Source organism: Canis lupus, chromosome 1 (genome assembly GCF_011100685.1).
Source record: "Canis lupus familiaris isolate Mischka breed German Shepherd chromosome 1, alternate assembly UU_Cfam_GSD_1.0, whole genome shotgun sequence".
NCBI lineage: Eukaryota > Metazoa > Chordata > Mammalia > Carnivora > Canidae > Canis > Canis lupus.
In genome coordinates, this window is record NC_049222.1 from 75042004 (window position 1) to 75067822 (window position 25819).

Below are 25819 nucleotides of genomic sequence, written 5' to 3' on the forward strand. Positions count from 1 at the left end.
CAGCACAGCTCTGACAACACAACAGGGACTCCCCTTCTTTTGCTAACAGATCACATGCTTCAAGAAAGATGGGTGCTTCTCATTTATGTATGGCCAGGCATGACGGCGTTGGTTGGTAAGCACATCATGTCTTTGAGTGGGTTTCTTACGAGTGCTGATATTTGGAGAGAAATTCTCAACATGTTCATTCAGATATCAGTGTTCACTATCTCCTATCTAACCTCCCATAACCTTGAAATTACAGAACCAACCTTAAATTAAATGGATGGAAACTGGCTCATCTATTTGGTGCTACAAATAAAAACCATTTAATGAAATTCATAACTTCTTAAAATTCAACCAAAAACACTGTGGTTCACATGGAATATGAAAGCTCCCTGAGTCTTCTGGAGAATCTCATCCCTTCCTTGGTTTGCCATCTATGAAATAGATGGGGGAGGCTATGGTGCAGACCTGAAACTATTTGATTTGTGGAGGAAGTCTAGAAAGATGCTATAATGCATAATACGGAGGACTATTCTGCATATATTGATTAGCATATCATATCCTCTGAGGCCTGAGAAGAAGGGTAAATTAAAGAAGAAAGTTAAAGTAGGCCATCTGGGTGACTCAGTTGGTTGAGTGTCTGACTCTTGGTTTCAGCTCAAGTCATGATCTCATAAATCATGGGACTGAATCCTGTGTGGGACTCTGGGCTCAGTGTGGAGTTTCTTAAGATTCTCTCCCTCTGCCCCTCCCCCCCCACTTGCTGTTTCCCCCTTCCCTCTCTCTAAAACAAATAAATCTCAAAAGAAAAATGGAGGAAGTAAAAGAGTGAAAAAGAGAAGGACTGATGCCCATCTTGGCCCCTAATCATCGCAACTTGCTTAAGTCAGTGAAGCGAATCAGAATAATGTCTGAGGCCTGTGGTCAAAAGAAATTCCATAGTGCCTAAAATAAATCAAGTTATGGAAAATAATGGATCTTGTTTTTAAAGCATATCAAGAAAATAATTGTTCAATCTCTTAATGTTTCCCTGATATCTCATAATTTTGATAGGATGATCTGGTTAATCGAAAAGTAACCACTATGCTCTAGTTACAATACCTAAACCTGAGCATCTTTTAAATATACCTGTGTTAAAGGTGTTTAAGACAATAAATCCTGAAGAAAATACTAAAAGGCCATTGGTAAAATTGTTTTGTGTTAGAAATCAGTGCTTTTACTATTTTTAAATCAAAATGAACATATCTAATCAGTTCAACAACAATTATTTCTTACCCATGGAGCACTCGTTAGACATATACTCTTTGGTCACTAGGTTGTAAATTGTGAAAATTTCCCCATGGCTTAACAAACAGTATTATTTATTATTCCACATTGGAAAATTAGGATTTAGGGAAATCTTGGCACTTGCTGAGCAAGTGTAGATATGACCTGGTGACCAATAATGAAGACAGCTCTCTCTCCTACCACTCTTCACACCAGGAGCTTAGGTTCTTTCTCATTTTTACAACTAAACAAAGCATCTTTATTGCTGGTACAATTTAATAAGGAATGTACAATCTATATTCGTGGTGTATTGGGAGATAGTAGAGGAGGTGACAAGCTTAGCTCTCCTCCTTCCATTGGGCTGAACATAAGATGCATCTACCATCCTCCTTGTTCCCTCATCATCTTCTCTTATTTCCCCTCCCCTCCCCTTCTTTTCTTCTATTGCCACCATGCTTCTCAGCATGGCCTCTTCCAGGTTCATTCTTGCTCCCTTTCCTTGAATTTTCTCTCAAATCTTAATTGTCTGGTCCCATTCCAAATATCCATGGTGCATTTTCTCTTGTCCAATTCTTTCATCTCCTCCAAATGATCATGCCTCTTCCCTGCACTACTCATTTTTCAGCCACCATGATGTCTGGTCTTCCTTCTGTGTTTATGAGAGGCACAATGGGATGCTGGAGTCCTCCTACAAATCCAAAGCAAATGCTTAGCTAGCTTTGAAACCACTGGTGATTTAAAGGTGAATAATGCTAATCTGGGACCTTCTACACTCAACTAGCAAAGACCAATGATGCTTGGGAGGCCACTTTCAGCTTGTGGTGTTTACTCAATGAGTGAGTGATAACCTGTTTGGAGGCCAAACATTTTACTCCCTTAGAAACATGCAGGCCAAAGGGCAAGCCCCATTAGGAGATGATTAGCTGTCAGAGGCTTTTGGCTGCATGAAATATTGAAGAGGATCCTAGACCTCCTTGTCATACTCTGTACCCAACTGCTTTGGTTCAACAGTTTCTCCTGATCTGTTCCTTAAAAATTCATGAAATCTGTAAACTTTAAGAAATAGCTGGACTTTATTTACTTATTTATTATGTGTTGCATCTGTAATATGAAGTTTAAAGAAGGAAAGAGAAACAATTTATGCAAAATATTCTCCTTGGAGAATTTGGAACTGTTGTGGTCAGACTGTAAGGACTTTATGACCACATCCTGGAAGATTAGAATCTTCCTATTATAAAGAATGATGGGGTGCTTCCAAGACGTGTGGCTACTGAGCCAGGGGATACTTCATCGGAAGAAATTCAGCCCTTCCTGCCCTGCCTAGAAGCCCTGAATGAACTCAGCTCAGGTTGAGTCAAGAGGAACACTGGCGACAGACTGGTCATTGCCTCCATTACAGTAGGAACTGATTGTTGCTACACTGGAAATTGCTGTTATTTGAAGGCCAGAAATCTTTCATTATCTTTTACCATTACCAGTGTGGTCATAGACATAAGGGTTATGAGTTAGTAACTTCAAGCCAAGTGGTTTTGAATTAGTTAGAGAAGATGTGCTGGACTCTATCGCTAACCCTATTTTGGCAAATACTTTTTTTTTTCATAATTAAATCTCTGCTCTCAGAATAAAGCAAATGATCGTGTTTTGAAGGGAAAGGTCACAGAGCTATAACTTATCTCCTGACACTTGGATTCTAGGTGAGCAGATGAGGCAAATTCAATACAAAATTTCCATTGAAAATTGATTTTGTCTTTATTCTATCATGAAATAATAATAAAAATGATGAAAATAACAATACCTCATGTTTGTGTATTTTTTTGCCTTTTCATATCATTTTCACATCTGTTCATCCTATCATCATTGTACCTACCCTGAAATAAATTTATGAGGATGAAATGATTGTTTAATCATTTAAGCTATTAAATTATTAATTGAATTAATTGATTCCTTGAATTAATTAAATCAACCAGTCAATTAAAGATTAAATTTTCATATTAGAAAAGCTCTGTGAGGGATCCCTGGGTGGCTCGGCGGTTTAACGCCTGCCTTTGGCCTGGGGTGTGATCCTGGAGTCCCGGGATCAAGTCCCACATTGTCCTCCCTGTATGGAGCCTGCTCTCCCTCTGCCTGTGTCTCTGCCTCTCTCTCTCTTTCTCTCTCTGTGACTCTCATGAATAAATAAATAAATAAAATATTTAAAAAAAAGAAAAGAAAAGCTCTGTGATGCCAATGTGTGATGCCATGACTTTCTTGAAAAGGCAAAATTATAGGTCTAGAGAACCCATGGTTGTTAGAGGATGGGAATTGGCGGGGGGGCTTACTTTACAGGGACACAAAAGAATTTTGGGGGGTGATGGCAATGCCCTACAACTTGGTTATGGTGGCAGTTAAGTGACTGTGTTCGTCCAAACTCAGAACTTTACAGTAAAAAGGTGAATTTGACTATATGTATATTATATCTCAGCGAACCTTATTTTAAAATCAGTTTCTTAGAATAATGCCCAGTGCATAGAAAATGTGAAAAAAAAATACTAGCTGTCTTAAGATAAGTATTTGATTCTTGATTCTCCAGGAATCCTATGGGGCTAGTCAGACATGATCTTTTATCCCAACTTAAGAGATGAGGAATCTCCAGGCCTAGAGGTAAAGTGATCTACCCAAGACAACACAGCTAAGGCATGGTAAAGTCAACAGCAGGACCTAACTCTCCAAATGCATGGCACCCTTTCCATTCAAACTCATGTCTGACATGGAGTCAGATTCAGAGCTAGGGAAGGCTCTCTGCAATAGTCTGCTCGGGCTGTCATAACAAAATACCATAGACTGGGTGGCTAAAATAACAGACATTTATTTTCTCACATTTCTGAAGGCTAGAAGTCCAAGATCAAGGTTCTAGCCAGCTCAGTTTCTGGTGGGAGGTCTCTTTTTGGACAGAGTTAATATGTATGTGGAGAGAAAGTGAGCTTCCAGTGTCTCTTTTTATAATGATATTAATCCTATTGGATCAGGACATCACCCCATGACTTCATTTAACTTTAATTACTATCTTAGGGGCTCCATCTCTAAATATACTCATACTAGGGGCTACGGCCTCAACATGTGAATTTTTTGAGGGGTAGAGGGCCCACAAACTTTTAGTCCATAATACTCTCCTTGCCAATACTCCCCCTTCTGACTCCAGTACATTCTGGCAAAGCAAGAACAGCCCTACATACTAGGATCTGTATAATTCTGACTCAGAAAGTAAATCTGTGGCCCTCTGTCAGCATCTTCATGCTCCCCACTGAAGGTTTGAACCCACTGTTCCCTTCCATCCTGGGTAACTTGATTATTAACTACTAATTCTAAAGCTTAGCAAATGGTTTGACCTCCTATTGTTCCACAGAACAATAGTATTTGTTCATTTCCAGTATAAACCTGAGGGCAATCTCAGTCCTCACCCTATCCCCTCCTCCACCTGGGGTTCCCTAAGGGTGGCTAAGGGAGAATAAGCAGACCCTGAACTCCCTAGTGATGTATAGATAAAGGCAGAGGGTTTCCAGATTTCCATGTTGCCATAAGTGACATCTCTTGTAGGTCCCTTCATCTCCTGCCTGTGTCCTATATATAATTTAAAGAATAAAGAGCCCAGTCTTAAAAGTGATTGTAGCTTCATCTTATTTTATATCTGGCTCTACTCAGAAGCAAATTAAGTCATCTCTCAGTAAAGCATAAAGCTATAGTTGCACCAATGTTTAAGAATCTAGAAACATTTGGATCTAGAAACAAAGATTTTCATCTTAATAATAAAGTGAAATTAGAAGTAACAACATGTGTCCCTCTTCCTCTGATTGCCAAGCCCCATCCTCATCCCACTAACTCTTATTATCCTTGATGGGGAGTTTCCTGAAGGGGTCAAGGGGAGGACGATGCCTTTGGAAAGCACTAATACAGCATGCTGTCTGGAGTGTGATTATTGTACTACATCACTCAGAGGGGGAAATTGTACATTCCAACCATATACATTTCATCAAGCTGCCATTTTTAAATGTTCAGTGTTCCCAAGCTTTCTATGGTCTTCTAAGCATTATGGTTTTAAACCCAAGAGACCAAAGCACTGCATCCTTTCATGGTGAAAAGCCAACAGGGAATGACATGTGCTGAGCAAAGGTAATCAGAAAAGCAGGGGCAATGTGTGTTCATGTCATTGTCTATGTTAAGGTGCTTTCAGTGTGTTGGTTCAGCACCAAAATTCCAATGTGAAGTTGTTTCTATGGAAATAATTCAGAAGAGCTGGTATTCCAGCTAGCTTTTACAAAGGAAGAAATCAGTAATTTGTCAACAGAGTAGGAAAACAAAACAAAACAAGAAAGCTTCTCTGTAATAGAGTCAGCACTCTCCATATCAGCTGTGATTACTCTGGTTACTGCTGCCCTCGGTGCATCCAGTCCAGTAAATGGAGAGATCAGGTTTCTGGGTGGACACCATACATCTGTCCCCTCATTAACCCCAGCCTGTTAGTTAACACTGAAGAGCCTGCCAGAATGTACATTCCACCATTAGCTTGAGATGAAGACGTAGTACACCAGAGCCAGTTTCAGATGAATAAACTCTTCTTTCCTCCCAGCTGCAGACGTTCATTCTGATAGAGAAACTGATACTTTGTGTTCACAGGAGTGTAACGATAATGAGAAAGTTGCTTCCTCCAGAGAGCTCTGAATACCTACCTGGGCATCATTATGGTCCTTTTCTGCAATGTCTGTGATACATGTAATGCATAGAGATTGTGACCTTGATTCTAAAAGACTTGTGATTTCCTATGATGATCATGAGTGCTAAGAAATAATATAATAAAATTAACTCTCAGTTACCTATTCTGTGCAATGCTCTGTGCTACAGATATTGCTTTCAATTTGAAGTACCTTTAATTACCTTACAGTGAAAACTCATCTATCTCTCATCTCTCCACATACCTACAGACAAATATGCCCTTAGAAAGTGCACTTATGAGAACCGGAGCTCTGTTTCTTGCTCAATGATAGCGGCAGCTCAAGGTTATAGAAAACCAGTGTGGTGTTGCCAGGTGCTTCTCAAACCTTTCCACCAAAGCATTCCAAACTGCAGAATGAAGTAAAAAACCAGGCATGTGAATAATAACTGAGACCATGTCTGTGGGTCTAGCCCAAGGTGCTGATGGCAAGTGTGGAATTTCTTCAAAATTTGGTGTTTCATCTTTAACATCTGATGAAATTGTTGCATTCGACTCTACAATACATTATCGAAAGTAATGATTTGTCTCCAAATAATTTATGAAAATTGATTCTTTAGGAGCATGGGTCATGTTCATTTTGTAGCTTCATAGGTCTCTGGTCTGGACACATCATCCTGTGTTCAAAGACTATCCAGACTCTTGGTTGAGACACACTGGTGTAGAATGCAAGACAGTTCTCGGGGAGACTGTGCTTCCCCTGAAAAGCAGCCTGATAGCAAAGGAAACATTCAGGCAATAGTGGCAGAAGTCCACTTGAGGATTCTGTACAGCCCTGTCCACTGCTGCACATTCCTGAGGGGCACCCTTCATTCTGTGGTCCACATAAATGCCCCCCATCTGGAGTTGTCCAATGTGGTGACCCATATCAGAAGCCCAGAGCTCTATTCTGGTGCTTACAAGACTCTCCAGGTGACTCTGTTAAGTCTTTGCCTACTATAAAGCCATCGCTTTTTCATTTATGGAATGGAGATGACACTACTTACTATGTCACATCTGGGAGGCTCAAGTGAGGTCACTGACATAAAGTGTGATGTAAGTGGTAACACACAATTCACGTACCTTTATCAGAATATATTTAGACAAATTTGTATTTAGTTAGTGCCATGTCCACTGTGGGAAAACATTGGATGAGATTAGGTCCTTGCCCACTAGAGCTTGTTCTATAACCATAATGCCAGGCAGAGGATCGATGCCATGGTGGGAATGTAAACAACTGGCTGTGGATTGTGATACTGGTGAGGTTTGGCGAACAAACCTCATTAATCTACCCATGCTTTCAGTTCCCTTTCGCTAATAGGTATATATTTGGATGCCCAAACACTTGCTACCATGTCCAGAGGGTCACAGGAGGGAGACTATTGAGAAATAGCAGAATGGAGAGTTTTCAAAGATTAATGAGTTGATTCCTCATTGAAGCTCTTCAGAAGAAGGAGGTGGCTTCAGCCCTCCAAAGATACTGCAATGATTGAGTTGTGTTGAGGTTTGTGGATGATGTTTAACATCTAGCTACCATTGTGCAGGCCGACCACGCACAAGGAATTACCATGAACTTTACACACATTATTTTGGTGAACTGCATTGAACTACAAATCAAGCTAATGCAGTAATGAAGAGGGCGAATCAGGTAAGGATCACTGTCAGCTGCATGTCACTGAGACAGTGGCTTACCCTTTGAGGGAATTCCCTTTTCTCACTTACAGGAAATCCTGAAGTATGCAGTCAAGGGTTGATGGAATACTCTAAGAACTCCTTCAAGAGGTACTTGAGTGGTCCAGTCGCTAAGCATCCTACTCTTGATTTTGTCTCAGGTTATGATCCCAGGATCCTGGGGTCAAAGCCCACACTGGGCTCTGCACTGAGTGTGGAGTCTGCTTGGGATTCTCTCCTTTTCCCTCTGCCCCTCTCCCTGCTTGTGCTCTTTCTCTAAGTCAATCAGTCAATCAATCAATCATCAATCAATCTTTAAACAAAAAGTCCTTCCAGGGACCTTCTACTTCTTTCTCCCTGCTTGTGCTCTTTCTCTAAGTCAATCAATCAATCAATCATCAATCAATCAATCAATCAATCAATCTTTAAACAAAAAGTCCTTCCAGGGACCTTCTACTTCTTTCCACCTCCATTTTGATCTCCTGGCTCCATGGTCTCCTCCCTGGGCCACTACAACAGCCTGCTAACTAGCCCACTCACTTCCCTTCTGACTTTTTCCCCATCCACTGTCTATACACTAGCCAGAGCAATAGTCTTAGAGTTTTTCTTTTCTGCTAGAAATTCTTTAATGACTTCACATTACCCTTAGGATAAAATAAAAAGCCACTAAAATGGCTTCTAGAACCCTTGTTGATCTTAGTGCCTCTATCTCCAGTCTCCTCCCATGCTTGACCCCCTTCCTTGCAGTGACCCATTCACTATAGTATTCCCTCTGTTTCTTAAGTGTCCTCAGGGCTTTCTCACCTAGAGTCCTTCACACCAACAGCTCCTGAGTTTTCCCTGGCTTCTACTTGTCCCTCAGGACTTAAATACCATATTCTTAGACATCAAAAGCAACTTAGACTCTCAGGTAGCACAACTTACTTCCTCTCTAGCACCAATCTGTTGTAATGACATGCATATTTGGGTGGCTACGTGTTTGCAGTCTAACCTCTGCCTCTAGACTCCCAGCTTCATGAAAAATGCCCTATCGGGTGCTTGGAGGCTCAATAGATATTTGTTAAATAAAGTGATTGCATCTGGCTGCCTCAGGGAACGACCCTGGTAGACAGACACTATAGTATGGAATAAATATAGAAGAAGAACCAGGGGTGAAGGCCAAAAAGGCAGCTTCCCATCAGCCCCATTCAGGGTTGTCAGCACGGACCCCTTGGAGAGGGGTTTCTGGAGGGGAAAAGGAAAAAACAGTAGCTGATTTGCTTTAGAGAGCAACACCCATTTCTAATTTAAACTGTAAATAAAGAATGGAATAGACATATGTTGTACACAGAGTAAGAAACATATGGGACAAGTTACCAAGAAAAGCTGTGGAAACTGAAGTTTAATGGGGCTGGAGTGACCCATTGGTAGAGGAAACGGTGTGGGTACTGGGGAAAGTCAGAGGGAATGGAAGGGCTGGTTGCCCCATCTCACAGGTTCCCTTTCCTTTGCTCGTCCTGTGGGATGCCGCCTTAGCCACCTCAGCTTTATTTCCTGAAGCCATCCCACTTACAGAGGCCATGCCCCTGTGGCCCCACTGGAATTCCCATGGAAACATCCCATGGGAAGAAAGTTGCTTGAAGGTGGTGGAGGCTTGTCCTCAAGTGGCTTTGGTGTGCCACCAAACCTGCTCAGTCTCGCCAGCTGACAGGGTAGAAGAAGTTAAGGAGAGAGATTCCACAGCTCCCAATTTCCTCTCAGCATTACCACTGCTTCCTTACATCCTACCCTCTGGCTCTCACCTACCACCCAAACTCCACAACCTTCAATCATAACCAGGGAGCTAACAACTGATGTTCAACTAAAAGCCAAGGCCCATCCCTTAAAGGACTAAATATTCAGAAAAGCTATTATGACATTATTTGGATTCTCAAACCTTCATTGCATGGAGTATAGAATGACCTTTTTAATTGCCGAACTGATAACCCTTTGTGTTGGTATCATTCACTCATTGAACAAAATTTTTTTGAGCTACCTGTAGGGTTCTGGGCATTGTCCTGGACACTGAGCCATGGATGTGAGCTGGTTCCATGTCCTCACGAAGCTCTCATTTTAGTGGGAGACACAGACCATACATAAACAGATATCTATGCATGATGATGTCAGGTGGTGATAAATACTGTGGAGGAAAGGAGGCAAATAGATGGAAAGGACAAAGAGACATACTAATTTACATAGGAAGGTCATCAAACACTCTTCTGAGCAGGTGATAATCTAAGCAGAGATCAGAATAAAGTGAAAGAACAGACATGCAAACATCAGGAAGAAACATATTCCAGGCACTGATGTCAGCAAGTACAATGAGGTAGGAATAACCTTGATGTGCTTGAACAATAAGAGGTTGGAGTGACTGTGGCAAGAAGATAAGTGTAGGAAAAGAGGTAGAGTGTTTACCTGGGCATCTTATATTGGTGTGTGTGTGTGTGTGTGTGTGTGTGTGTGTGTCTATATATCCATATCTACATCTATATTTACATTATATCTTTACTTTTATATCTAAATAATAATCTACATCCAGATAGTATTTTAAGGCAAGCTGCTTAATACTATTTTACAACAAGCACATAGACTATGACCTAGCTACCATTACCATTTACTAAGCAGGGAAACTAAGACATCGAAACTCAAGACTATAGTCAGAATCAGGGTCTGAGGTGACCATGGAGGACAGATATTTCAAATCCACCGAACTTGCCTCTTTCTCTTTGATATTTGCTCTTACTTTGGACCACTCACCCCAATCTACCTGGTCTCATGACCAGCCTCTAAGCCAGATACAGCAATCATTAGTCACTTTCTCGAGCGAAACCCTTCTTTCCTGATCCAGAGAGGTCGGCAAGGACCTGACTGCACCACAGCAACAACCAGTAGATTTTTTTTTTTTTTTTTTTTGCAGGAAGTGGTGGATTTTGGAACTGAAATAATGTCTGACTGTGTGGGTGTCCCATCCTGGTTTTTCAATGCAAAGAGAAAGAGGCAGTAGAGGGATCCTATTATTTCTAGGCTCTTCAGTAGCACAGATGCACTCCTGAGTTTCTCAAAGCTTGGAATCTGTAGGATGTTTAGTTAGAGCCCCCTTGGTATTCAGCCTCAGGACTTATGTTGATGGCCGCTGCATGTTTCTCTCTGTCAATACACGAGCAGAGGTCTCCTCTACATTACCTTGTTTTTTCTGATTATTTCCCCAATACTCCATCAGCTATATGGTCACATCACTGCTGAGGTACTCTTTGACTCCTGAAACAATGTGAGTTTCCTTTAAGGAAGAAAGCTGCCCTGTGATATCCCCGGGGAGAAGAGAAAAGATTTCATAACCCCGGAGTCCTTAATGATGGTCCCTTAGCATTCTTTCTTTGTGAATCTCCCTTCTTGCCTCTATCCCTTCATCAACATCTACAACTATTTTTTTTCTGCAAATTCCCACCCAAGGTCTCTGTCCCCAGATATTACATTTTATTGATACCAAAACATCTATTTAGGTAAGATTGCTGGCATTTAGGATACTATATTTACTGGTTAATACCTACTTGAATCCATTTATGGAAATAGCTTCGTGAAACATGGAAAGGTCTTTAAGCACTACTGTCTACTATATGAACACAGACTCCAGGAAAACAATTCCCTTCAGCCCTGATTCGTCTTTAGAGATGAAGACAAGAACACTCCAGAGAAGGGCAAGGTTTATACAGAACAAACAAGTCACTGCAAATTAACTCAAAACTGCAAGGAAAGACAGAGGTGAATCCCAACTCAAGGACCTGCCCCTTTCCAATGGTGGTGTGTCCTCTGCTTCTCCAAGGGTTAAATGTCCTCAGAGCCCCCTGCTTTGGGTCCCCTCTATTCTTCCCCCCATCTTCTGTATCCCCCTAACTAGCACCACCATCCCCACCAACCACCACTATTTTTGTTCAAAGCTAAAAACCTAAAAATCATCACGGATTCCTTATCACCAGGTTTTTCAGCCCTGCCTGCAAAACACACTTTGAATGCATGCTTCCTGTCCATTTCCATGTCTGCCAGGGAGATTACACCATCATATGCTTTCACCAAAGCGTCCTCTGAGTGCTCAGCGCTATCCCCAAGAACTGCCCCAACTTAGTGGAGAACCTTCCTGAGCTCCTCTCATGCTAGCCTGGCCTGCCTGATGTTGTGAACATCACCTAAAGACAACCTAACCCTGCCCCCCAAAACTCCATGGTCTTGGTGGCCTGTCCTTGATGGTTCTGCCCCATAGGGTGACTCCCTGAAACCCTCTTCTTTGCCCCAGGGGCCAGATTTTACCTTCACCCCTCAGTGTAATTAGATTTGAACGAAACTTCATACTGGAATGGTCAAATAACAAAAAGTATATGCTCAGGCTGCTACATCTTTATGGTCCATACTTGGTAAAACTATTAGAAGAACGTAGATTTTTTTTGAGAAACATGTGAAAGTCTTTTTATCTATTTGCTAAACACTTTAATGGTCACTTCATTGCTTCTCTAAATTAAATCACTAAAGTTGCACCATTATTGTAAAGTGGGAAAAGTGGTTACCCTTGGAGGGAAAAATTAGGTTCAGCAGAAGAGGAACCCAGAGTGATCTTTATAAAGTAAAGCACTGCAGAGAAACAATGGCATCTAATAGCATGTGGGAAGCCCTGCACATCCACACATCTGAGGCTCACACCAGACATGAACCGTGAACCTCACGGGTCAGACTCTTAATGATCTCTACTAATGAAAACTCAGCCAATCAGAACTGGCCTCATTTTGATAGTTATCCTCTTGGGGTCTTCAGAAATTACAATCAGGCTTGTTTTGCATTTATATCACCCAAGTCTTGGTCAGGAAAACTGGGAGCTGGGCAGTGGGGAGGGGGTAGGAGTTTATTCTCCTGAAGGGAAACAGGCTAAAATGAGGTCTGACACCATGTTCAAGTGATAAGGCATATTATGGGGGTGGTGGGGGGGGGGTGATAATGCCTGGCTGCTCATCACCAAGGGCAGGTCAAGAAAAGGTGAAGGTGAATTGTGGCATGAGGATCTCCTGTGTGATATAATTGATTTATGATATTAATGGCCAATAATAGGTCATTAAGTGCTTGAATGCTTAAATGAGGGTGGCTGTGAAGTTCCTTCTCTTTATACCTCTGACACCCTATAGTAAGATCCCCAGGGGGGCTTTTCCAGGTGTACTCCTGATTTAAACATTCAGGCCTTTAGCTGAGGGAAAAAGAGCTCTGGGCATCCCAGCACCGTATCTGTCAGCTGGATTAGAGTCTTGCTCTAATAATAGAACATACTCCACAGTAACCACCACCACCACCTGAGGTCCCTCTCCTCCTCAGTCTGTAAGGGGAGAGAACGGGGAGGGGAGTGAGTGAAAGCAGTGGGACTATGGGCTTCTGGGCCATTGATGGCATGTTCTTGAAGAGGGGTCACTTCCTTCCCTTCTCTTCTCTCTGCTCATTCCATCTTCAACCTGAACTCAAGGAAAGGACTTCAAGAGAATTCCTCATAAAGACTGAGGCACCTTAGGAAGGCAAGACTCATTCTGCATTTGGGCCTCTGTTTGGGCAGCAGACTTGTGCACTGCAAAGGAAAAGAGGAAAGATGGTAGAGTTGAAAGAGGGCAGCAGGAGGGCCTGCTCTGCCACCACTGGGAAGGGCAAAGGTATGTGGGCTTCTCAGAAGTAAGTGGGTGCTATGGGAATAGTCTACATTTGAGCCTTCTGGTCTGTGCTGTGGCTGCTCCCTGGGTGACACCTGACCCCTGGAAGTGTTATCAGAAAAGCAATGATAGTAACGCAGAGGATGACAACAGTGATGTAAAGAGAGGTTTGCCCTTACAATCTCTCCTATCAGACCCTAACCTTGAAGGAACTGGAGATAAGACAAGAAGGGAGAAGTCTAGCCTGTGATCCTGGATGGTGAACTTTGAATCTGATAGTAGAAGGATACTGCAAACTGGATGCAACTGGTTTTATAGCTGAAGGTGAACAGAAAGTCTTGGAATCTATCCAAGATGCTCTTTTTCTTAAGATTTTATTTATTTATTTGAGAAAGAGAGAGAGTACACATGAGCAGTGGGGAGAAGCAGAGAGAGAGAGAGAAGCAGACTCCCCACTGAGCAGGGAGCTTGATTTGGGGCTTGATCCCAGGACCCCAGGATCATGACCCAAGCCAAAGGCAGACACCTAACTGATTGAGCCACCCAGGCGCCCCTATCCAAGATGCTTTTATATGCTGGGAAATATTGGCCTCAAAAGTGTTGCAATGCATACCATTCCACACCCATTAGGATGATGAAAATCCATAACACTGACAACAGCAAATGCTGGCACAGATGTGAGCAACAGGAGCTCTCACTGCTGGAGGGGATGCAGAGTGGTACAGCCACTTAGGAATGCAGGTCAGTGGTTTCAGACAAAACTGAACATGCTCTTACCATATGATCCAGCAGTTGTGCTTCTTGGTATTTACCGAATGAGTTGAAAATGTATATCCACACAAAAATCTGCATCTGGATGTTAATAGAAGATTTACTCATAACTGCCAAAACTTGAAAATGACTTGAAGATGTCCTTCAGTAAGTGAATGGTTAAATCATCTGTGGTCTCTCCAGACAGCAGAACATTATTTAGTAAATGTTAAAAAAGAAACAGGCTATCAACCCATAAAAAGACAGGGAGGAACTTTAAATGCATATTTAGTAGGTGAAAGAAGCCAGCCTGTGAAGGTGACATGCTATATGACTCCACCTATATGACAGTCTGGAAAAGGCAAAACTATGAACATGATAAAAGATAGAGAGCCTAGGTTGCAAGCCTTCTCCTGCTCAGGAGAAGGAAAGATGAGCAGGCAGAGAAGAGAGGATTTCTGGGACAGGGAAGCTACTCTGTATGATAATGGTGGCTACATGTCATTGTACATTTATCAAAACCCACAGAATATGCACCACCACGAGTGAACCCTTAGGTAAGCTATGGACTTTGAGTGACCATGTGTTGATGTAGGTTCATGATTATAACAAGTGTACCACTCAGGTGGGAGATGAGGGCAGGGGAGGCTGGGCATGGGTGGGACACAGGGGCTATGTGGGAATTCTCTACTTTCTGCTCAGTTTTGCTGTGAAGCTAAAGCTCCTCTAAAACATAAAGTCTATTTTTTTTTTTAAAGCATTACATTGAGGACATAGGCTGTGGCAGCAACGGAGGCTCCATTGCTTGGTTTCCATCCATGCCATTCAAAAGTTCAGGAAAGGAGGTTGCTGGTCCTGCCCCATCCTTTCTGTGATTCCCCTGGCATTCACAGGACTGTGGCTTGGAGAAAAGTGTCCAGCTGGATGGATGCTGGCATGGGGGTGGAAGTCAGTGCGGCTGGAATTCTACTCTCAACAGAAAACAGAAAACTGTGCTCCTTAGGAATCTTTGAAATGGGGACATACTGAGGGCTTGGGAAGGAGGCCAAGAGAATATGGGGATGAACCATTCTTACCAAGATAAAATTAAGTTTACCATGGAATGTACAGACTGTTTTTTCTACATATGACTTTTAAAAAAACTTTTTTTTTTTTTTTAATTTTGAGAACTTGATTGCCAAACTTGCCAGGATTTTGGGCATATCAGGATAGCAATAGTGCTGAGCTGAATTAGAATAAATTAAGAATTAATTTTAAAAGAATTTAATTTTAAAAGAATTAATTTTAAAAGAATTAAGAATTAGAATAAATTAAGATGAGGAAGAAGTAAAGGATATTAATGACAAGCATCTTTAATTATTACAATTTGTGTCTTAATCGGCTGATAATGTTTAGCTGTATCAGCTAAAGATATTAGAACGATTTTAGTCATAATAGTTCTTTCTTAAGGATATTAGAGTCTTAACAGGCAGTACAAAAAGAGCTTTTATAGGTTGCTGATGGGGACAATTCACAATTGAGAACAGTGAATATCTAATGACCATTTTTAGAGGCTAAAATAGGCTTGGGCAGTTATAGAAGAGAAAACTTTAATGTTGGGTTATCAGAAGGGTGTTCAGTGGAAGAGAGATAAAACAAAAGGCTGAAATGGACTTCATGGCTGGCTGGGTGGTCAACCTGGTCCTCATATACATATAAGTGATGGGGTTTTCTTATGTGAACCAATGTAAAGGTCCCCTGGAGGCGAGTGTCCCCTGGAGAGGAGTGTGTGGAAGACAGACTGAAGAGGTCAGAAGATAAGAGGGAAGAGTTTCTTTGGCTGAAAGAGAGGAAAGGCTATTTGGGGTTTCAAGAAAAGGGACTGACAACATCCACTACTGATGAGAGTCAATTGGGGGCAAACTTCTACGCCCTGGGGCTTCACTAAAATGACATCATTTAAACCTGGATTGCAGAACCATGTCAGGTGATACTGTATCATGCATAAATGAGATGTTTCCAGTAGCAAATTCCTTTTCTATCCAGAATGGATTCACCTTATATCAAATTCTAAGAAATAAGAATGGTGGCAGGTAGGAGAGTTTCTCCATGCAGAAGAGCCTGATGCTAAGGCTTCTATTTTCTCAGGCAGTGTAGTGTCAGGAAAGCAAGAGGAGAAGTAATAAATAGAAGAGCTACTACAGTAGCCACTATTTGGTGTCCATGTGACTGATGGCTTGCCCACAGGCTCCTTCCGGGAGCCTAGAGGAAGTATTTTCCTGAGAGTCCGATTGAAGAGAAGAACGGGGAATAGTTTATACATAGTTTGTCTACTTTGCTCAAAGATCCCAGCACTGGTTGTTAGCTTTCCTGCACTTCCCAGGCAAGCACACACGGGTATCAGAATGAGTCTCATGGTGTTTCCGACCTCAGCATCAACAGGCAGGCATGAAGCCATGATGTGAGAGGTATATATACTGTGGGCAAGATGGAGGTACTGGGCGGTCAGTTGGGAATGCACACAGGAACTGGAGTAGAACAAATGGTCCCAAAGACAGGCAAAGCCAAGAGGATCTGAATGAGTGCATGAGAGGTATCTGCCCCAGGAAGGGGCTTAGGCAGCAAGACCCCAAAATTGCTTTGCTGACTATGGAATCAACCTCCATGTCAGGCTGACTTGGTGACCCTTTGCTGACCACCCAGCTCCCACCTTATGCCTAGACTACCTCTTTTTTTGCCTCTGTCCCAGGCGTGGTGAGTGTCTGGGCTGGCCATCATGTACCCCCAGCTCACAGCTCAAAACTCATAGCACTGGAGGTTTTCCACACAGTCTTTTTTCTGGCACAGGGACTTTGCTTGATCTCCATTCTAGTTATCACTCTGGTTGCCTTACTTGTCCCTAGGCTTCCAGAAAAATGTGGATCTGTGCCTCTAACCACAAGCTCATTCCTTGGGACCCTAACCCCCAGGACAGATACTTCTGTAGCCAATTTCTGCTTGAGAGGATTTTGGATATCTGTGTATAAAACTCCTCATTTATGGGTCCATCCACTTCACAAGGCATTTAGCTTTCTCTTGACCCCTAGCCTGGACTGGAGATTTCTTTAAATCTCAGCCACAAATTCTTCCCCTGGGCTACTTTCCTACTACTAGCTAGATTTGATCACCATAGTATCTGAGTGTAAAGCCTGGTAACTCCCTGACCTACACCTACTTGGCCTGGCTGCTACATCTCCTCTGTGAATCCTATACTATGAAGACAATCACAAATCAAGAGGTGATGGAGACTTCATATTTAGTTGGCTTCTTGCATACTTGTCTGATCTTCTCATTCTGCACATGCTCACCTTCATGGCCAGATAAGACAGGGATATGTATACTACTAATTGCTGCACTGACTGTGGACAAAGCCCCATTTGATTCTACACACGGGCAATACTGGGCTCAGCAGCCTGGAACGAGCCACAGAGAGGAAGGGGGTTCATCAATAGGGGCACTAGCAAATCAGCCTGATCCCAGAGCACCTAGTGCAATCTTGCACACCCCTGGTAGGAGACAGGCTATGTCTGGTACTCTCTTTTTCTCTCTCTGTAGACCTCTTCTCTACTCTGACTTTCTTCCCATTTTATCTTCCATACAATACCGTGATTTAGATGACAGTTTTGGTATTTAAAGAACTGCCCATGGTAGCCACTTCCTGGTCATTGACCTAGATTAGAGCCCTCGCTCTCTGACTCTGAATCAGTCCAGGGCTTGCTACCCTCCACTGCATGGTGTCCTGGCAGCAACCTGTGTCCTCTCCTGGAAATCACATGGTGAGTAGGGGTCTCTCTCTTTCACTCAGGTGTGGTGGGGAGATAGGCCGATGGGGAAATGGCTCCACCTCGCATCTGTAAAGCAGAGCTTTAAATGACTTGCTCTGGGCATCTGTGCCCTGCCCACCAACCCACAGACACCTGGGGCAGAACTGCTATCTTGCTTTAACTGTTCCTCTGGCAGGACTCCCTAAAGCTTTCTTTTGCAAGCTAGCTGGAGTGAGAAACCATGATGACGGTCATTGCTGAGTTTTATCACGGCAACATCTTTCACGCTGCATTAGTAAATTTTGAGTGCTTAATAACTGACATAAATGGGAAGGGGTTTGCATCTTTAGAAATGCTTTTTCCCAAGGTTAATATTTCATGCTAAATCTATTCACTCTTTTGACATTTTTATGACCTGTGTACAGCAGTTTCATATGTTCGCAATAATGTCCAAATTGAAAGAGTATGATGATCACTTCACTGCTTTTTGTTAAGTCAGTTTTAAGCATCTTGTTTCATTTGGGCCTTATGTCCAATCAGATATTTTCCTTTTAAAACTCTGCCTCCCTTATTTTCCCAGGATTGTAACATTTGGAAAGGCAAGAAAGAGACTGTTGACTTTTCTGGGGATCTCAAGTGTCCATGTGTTTCTCGTCCCCTCTTAAAAGGCTAATTACCTTTAGACCAATGAATGTGGTCTATTGAACAAAGAAACTGAGTCTGGAATGGTTACCATAAATTTGGACCTGGTCTCGAGTTTTTGTTTAGTTAGGTAGATAAAGGTGGTATGTTCCAGGGTTGGAAACATAACCAACACATGTTCCAGGCCATATGCTGGTTCTCTACATATATTAATTTACTTAGTTTCTTGCAACAATCCAGAAAGGTAGGCTTTGCAATGTCTAAATCTCAGATAAAGAACCTGGGGATTCAGAAAGGATAAATGACAAGACCAAGTGTGTGGCCAAGTCAGTCCACAGTGCCTTGATTCCCAGGCCAGAATCAGCTCCAATTTTCTGGGATTATCGTTTTGCTTTGGATTCAGATCAGAACCTACAGAAGTCAAGATACTCTTTGCTCGGGCACCTGGGATTTCAGGGTGCACAGTGAGACAAACACCACCCCATGCAAAAAAAAGTAGGAGACAAAAAGAGGTCTTTCCTCAGATTCCACCAATATTATAATTATTCTGGGGGAAAAAACCCAACAACAATAATATGTAGTCACTCTTCGCAGAAATGCGGTCCTGTACAGTGTGATTTGTTCTGAAGCCCAGCAGGCTTTTCTATAGGGCATACTGGCCAGAGACCCAGATGGCTTGCATTCTGATAGGAATCTATTCTTCCAAGACTTGTCTGTTTCTAAGGATTCATAGGTTTACAATTCACTCTGATATTTTTAAAATAGTCTAAGGATTATCTCTAAACCCTGACCACAGTCTGGCCATTTCTTAGGGAAACTCCTACCCCTCCAGTTGGAGCATGTTCTGTGCCTTGCAGGTGGGCCTCCATGCAGATCCATCCCTGCTGCCCATTAGTGACTTGTCTAGGTCTAATTTAGGCCACAACACATATCGAGCAGGAACTCTGTAATTCCATGTTCTCTTCAATGTTCAGCAGATTTTGTTCACTCAATAAATGTTAAATGCCAGTAATAACTAACACCTTCTCTCTCTAAATAAAGCACTATTTTGAGACAGCATATACATGACCATTCTGATTTCATCTTTTATTTAGAGAGCAGGGGAAAAAAAAAAAAAAAAGAAAAAGCCACACACAGATTCTGTCAGCAGTGCCTGAATTTCAAAGTCTAAAACTGGGTCATGGAGACAGGCTGGAGGCTATGGGATGCTGGAGAGCCCGGAAGCGCTGAAAGGATCCGGGAATGGTAGTAATAAAAAGTGCCTTCTTTGAGCCTTCATGGAGGAAACAAGGTGGGAGGGTGGAAAGAGCATAGGGTAGGTGACTTGCTACCAAGGGGTGGTCTGGACTCCACCACCGCTGTTGACACCAACACATGGGGCGCTCAGGGTCAAAGTGGATGATGCCCAAGAAAGGTCTGTGGACTTATTTAAATTACTCATTTGCTGAGCCCATATTTATCGGGTGCCTACTCTGTATTCCACATGGGGAAAATGATGGAGAACATGGCCCTCACCCTCATGGGATTTAGGCTGGGGAAGATATTAATCAAGTAATCTCAAAATACATATGGAATATGAATGCAACACATGCTGTGGAGGAGAGATTCATGATGCAGAGAAATAGGAGAGAAATTCAGAACACCTGGCAGGCCCTGACCCATCGTACCTAGGTAGATTTTGGTGTCTGAGGCTCCATGCTATGCCTGGAGGCCACCCTTCATGATTGAAGGAAGCAGGCTCAGGGCGGTGGCTGTCTACCAACTTGTGTGGAAATCTTTCAAGTTTTGCAACCAGTGTTCTGGCTGAACGCTGGCATTGCCTAAGAGTTTATAATAGAGGGATTTGCTCTGGGCCAGAAAGCTGGTAAAAAAGGTTTCATGTAGGGGTAATATGTGAGCCAAGACCCAAGGAATAAGTAAGAATTAACCAGGTGAAGAGAGAACTTATAAATATAAGATGTCGTGAGTGGAGAGCGTTCAAAGACCCAATGGCAGTAGGGAACAAGATGAATTTAGTTGTTTAAAGAAGTCCAGCATGGCTAGAGAGTATTGAGCAATGGCAGCATAACAGGGGATGAGGTGGGAGCCTTGCATGTGAACCAGAAAATGCAAGGATCATCAGGTCAGTGAAAGGATTTCATTTACTTCTTTATGAAAAATGGGAAGTCATTAAGGATTTCAAGCTAAGAAAAGCATGGCCAGATTTGCATTTTACAAAGCACTGTGAGGCTGCTGGGGGAGTATCTGGAAGGCTGCTGTGTCCATTCCAGGGAGAGGCTGGTGGCTGAGATGAGGACTGGTAATAAGGGTGGAGAGAGTTTATTGCTTCTTGCTTGTTAAATTGCTAGATGACTGTCATTCACTGAGATAGGAGACACTTGAATAGGCCTGGAATATGTTGGTGACAGGAGCCAAGACAGAGACTCTTGGAAGAGAGAGGCTTACCATGTTGGCATGGGGTAGCCACTGTAGTATCCCATGGGAAACCAGGGTGCAGGGGACTGGCCTGGACTGCAGTTGTGCATTTGTGAGTTAGGTCTGTAGCAGTGTCCGCTGACTCCCAGACTGTGAGAAGACAGTCTAGGGAAGAGCAGGGCACCAGGTGGGGCCTTGGGAAATTCCAGAAGTTAATGGCTGGCCCTTTGAAGGGGGTAAGAAAGGGTGACCAGAAAAGGCAGGGAAGACAAGGTGCCCTGGTATCAAAGAAGCCAAGGAAAGAGAACGCTTCAAGAAAGAGGAAGTGGACAATAATTGTCAAATGAAATGAGGGCTGAAAATGCCTGTTGGCTTGATCTCCAGAGAGACTGCAGTGAGGGATTCGTGAGATCAGCTCTATTTTTCATTCAACTTTTCACTTTGAACTAATTACAGACCCAGAAGTGATTGTGCAGGTACAGGGAGCTCCCACGTACATCATCCCATTTTTCCCCAATGGCTGTGAGTGAGATATCTCACTCAGCCATCATATCAAAACCAGGATACTAACATTGGCACCATACAGGAGACTCCACTGAAGACCTTGTAATCAGATTACAGTAAAAGCTGCTTTGATGAAATCATAGGGTCAGAAGTCACATCGGAGTGGGTGGGAAAGAAGAGACAGGTGCAGTGTAGACAGTAAATATTTACTGTATTCTGTTCTGTGCTAGGCACCATGTCAGGTACTGGGAGCAGTGTGGGGAGCCCTGTGGGAAACTTCACATCCACAGGAGCTCGACAAGACATAAGGGGGAAAGGAAGCTGAGGGTAAAAGTCTATCTCTGGCAGTGGACCTGGGAGCAAGATTTCTAGTGGTGAGGCCTTGGGAACAACCCCTGGCAGTGGCCAACAAAACGCATTCACGTTGTGGCAGAAACATCAACATTCTTCATTCAGGACAAATTTTCTGAGGAGTTTGTCATCCCAATGTCTCTCAGATTTTACAAACTGCTAAGAGCAAGGACTCTTTCTACAAAGGAGTCCCAAACATTTTACAGCTGTTCCATTTTCTACCTGGACATTATAAGGAACTACAGGTGGTGGGTTAGAGGGACGAATTCCTAATGAGCCCATTTTACAGATGAAAACACTAAACCCCAAGCTTTTAGGGAATTCACATCACCCAATCACATATGGTGAAGTCCTCCCTGGATCTCAGAATTCTGGTTTTTTACATTCCTATTCCATTGCTTCTTAGAGTACCTTACTACAGGAGTTGCTTGGGATCTCCAGAAACAGATTCTATTGAGTCGTGCAATTAATTAGCCACTGCTTCCTATGGAAGTTTGATCATTTTCTTCTTCCCGCTATCACCCAAGTTGGCTATCCTCACGTATGCAAAAGCCAAAAATATCATAGGAGGATATGTTTTATCCTAGTCTCCTGTTCTGGTTGGTGGATGGCCAAGAACCAGAAAAATAATTAAGCAAGGCAAACCTTTAGGGTAGATTGGACTAATGTTGCAAATTCCAACTCTTGCCCCACTAGGGTCCTTCCAGAAGCTCTGGTTTCAAAATGGAGGCCAAGGAGAGCAGGTCAAAGGAGGAGATGCAGGTGGAAGTTGGCAGCAAGACCTGGGTCCCCATGGGGCTGGGGCTTCTTTGGCCTTGTTCAGACGGGTGTGCAAGGAGGATCCCCTCGCCTGCTCATTCCATCTCCATGGAAGACAGAGAGCACGGCACTGGCTGCCCCTGTGGGAGAAGCCGTAACAAAGCCGTGGTCCTGCATACTAATTGGCCTGCTTTAATGACTCTTCATCCCCTGCCTCCAACCGCAACAATCCCCTCTTCCGAAATCGCCTGCTCCTAGCGGAGGAGGCTTGCTGCCATGGCAACCAAGCCTTCCAATGCTGGGAAAACTCACCATAGAGATGTGGGGAGAAAAATCCCACTGGTGCATTTCCAAAGAAGAAGGGCTTAAAGGGGAAGGAGAGAGAGCACAAAAGTTTGGGGAGTGATGTGGCTGGAGCTAGGGAGCTCCCCTGGCTGAGGGCAGAAGGGTGCTACACTAACATGCATGCAGAGAGAGGGCCAGCTCCAGGACATCCATCTACATCTGCCCATGTTCCTACCACCTCACCCCTGGGTGCCCAGCATGGAAGAGGGAGGAGAGGAATGTGTCCACAAGGCCTGTCTTTTTAATTGAATACTTGCTACCCACTCAGTCAAACACAGTACCGAGGTTGACTGTGCTCTCATCCAAATGTGGACTTGGTCACTGAGGGCTTTTAGTTGTGCTTTGACTCTGCTGGAAAATCATATTTTTTAAAAGATTTTATTTATTCATGACAGACACACAGAGAGAGGCAGAGACACAGACAGAAGGAGAAGCAGGCTCCCTGCGGGGAGCCTGATGTGGGACTCGATCCCAGGACCTTGCGATCACAACCTGAGCCAAAGGCAGATGCTCAACCACTGACCCACCCAGGGGTCCCTGGAGAATCATATTTGAAAGGTGATTGTATCTCCCTTGAAAAGAGAGAAAATGTGTTTGAAACGAGGTGTGTGCCTCCCCTACAGCTTTGCTTCAGGAGAGGGAGTTTCCACCAGGGCCCTTTGCTTGCAGGTGGCCCGCCCCCACCCCATGTGACCCAAGACTTTTGTTCTCACTGAGGGGAAAGCCACCAGGCCAACAGCGCTTGGTGCATTCACGTCCTCTTTAGCAGGATGACAAAACAGCAGATGGGGAGTATGGGGATCCCCTCTAATTCTGGGGTGGCCCTCAGCACTGTCTGAAGCTCTGTCCCTTCTGAAGTGTTTTCATTCTTTCCGCCTCTGTTCTTTAGAGCTTCTCTTCAGATCCTTTTCTTCCTGTTCCAAAGCAAGGCAGTGCCTCTTGCGTCATGAGCCCAGAGCATCATTTCTGAAACACTCCAGTGTTAAGTAGCTGGCACACGTTAATGTCGAAAGGGGTGTTTAGTTCCCAAAACCAAAGCAAACACACACACAAATGTTCTCTTTGGGACCAACGTGGGAGACAGTTTCTAAAGGCCGACCACAAGCTGATTGTGTTTCTGACAGGCCCCTTCTCTCAAAGGAATGAGCAAATTCTGCTATTCCTTTATCTGTGCCTGACAACTCCCAGAAACAAGCCAGGGCTGGGGGCTCGCTTCAGATCCAAGTCAGGAAACCCTGAGAGCAGGAGGCGGCCCGCGCTCCGAGAGTGAAATACTGGAAGCCGCACAACAGCGGGAGGCACTTCATTCTTAGTCCCAGCGAACGAGGCAGAGAAAAGCCTTGTTTGGTCATATTAAAAAAGATACACACTGTCACATTTACCTTTGTCCCCCTGATGTCATTTTTGACACAAAGACTTTGTAACATGCTTGACTCCCAAGCTCTGGCTTTGCAGTGTGACATCTGATGAATCTTTCATTTATTTCTCTCCAGCAAATATTTATCAAATGAACTCTGCTAAGATGTGGGGGATACAAAAGTGGCTACCCACCTGTCCCTCTTTGAGAGGGTATTTGGAGATAATAGCCATTTCTTACATTTGCAGACTACTTCCAGTTCCCAAAGCGCTTCACACGCATCATCTGATTTAATCCCCGTGACCAGCCTGGCAGGCCGAAGATAAAGCTCGTGCAGCTGAGCAAGGAATGAGGAGCAGGAAGCCCTTGACAAAGGATGCCAGAGTGTTTGGGGGTGCTCTTCTTGCTATTGCCAATTCACTTCGCATCTAGGAAATCTAGGTGCTAAAATGGCTTGTTCTCTGGGGACCAGGGCACAAGGCAGTCTAGGTATGAAACGCCTCTCAGGAGATTAAATAAGTTGGCCTTCAAAGAAATCTTTGAAAGTGAGGACACTTTATTCGGAAGGAAAATTGGCTTTGCTTTCAAAGAAGACTGCAAGGAAGACATTTCAAAGCCATGGCTTAATGAGGTAGAAAAAACACTGGCCAAGGAGTTAGGAGTTTGAGAGCCCGGTGCTATCCTGTGGCTTTCAGAAAATGAGGAAATTGGGCCAGATTATTTCTAAACTATAGGTCAAAAATTCTGCATGATTTACCAGGCAGGTTTGCAATTATATGTGTTATTCAGAAGTTCCTGAAAAAGATTTCGATCAAATGCAATTTTAGAAGTAATGCAACCACTTGTTACATATAGGTGCATTGATTTAATTGCCAAGATGGGTGGAATGTCAAGAACTAAATAGCATTCTCAAGGTCTTGTTATTTTGAGGTCTCCTCTCACATGTACTCAAATCTATATCCTAGATTATAAGGATGGAAAGCATAACGTCTAAACGAAACAGACATCCCAAAAATATTTGCTTCATAAATATATGAAGATGTGGATGGATGAATGAATGTGGAACAGATGACTTTACGGAGCAGAGAACAGGATTTTGTAGTGGTGGCAGAGAGGAGAATGCAAAAGAAGATCCTTCTGAGAAGCATACCTAGTGACAAAAAAGCCACCTAACCAAGAGACAAAATATTGCCTCAGAAAGTAAGTAGGGGTGGGGAGGTACCTCCATACAAGAAATTTAATTTTACTACTTTTGTCTTATTCCTTTTTTCTTTCTTAAGGTGAGTTTGGTGATTTACTACTGCTAAGTAGCCAAGTTGCCTGTGTTTCCTGATCCTAGATACCTGCATTTGGAGAATGAAGTTCCTCTGATAGGAGCTCCAAGGTAGCACAATTCTGTGTGGATCCAAACATCAGATTTAAATCCAGACTCCCAACTTACATCAAAGAGATCTGTCATTGTAGGTCATCGTAGGTGGTCAAATAACCCATTTGGGGTAGGTGCCCTCAGTACTCCCGGCCTCTTGGCCTATGGGCTGCTCACTGATGGCGTCTCCAAGTGTCTGCCAACCTGCCTGGT

General features: G+C 43.3%; 1 protein-coding gene across 3 annotated transcripts in view; it reads right to left on the minus strand.

Annotated features, from left to right (window-relative positions):
• The window catches only part of NTRK2 (neurotrophic receptor tyrosine kinase 2), a 327349-nt gene that overhangs the window by 6788 nt on the left and 294742 nt on the right, over positions 1-25819 (minus strand). The gene's annotated exons all lie outside the window — the stretch shown is intronic.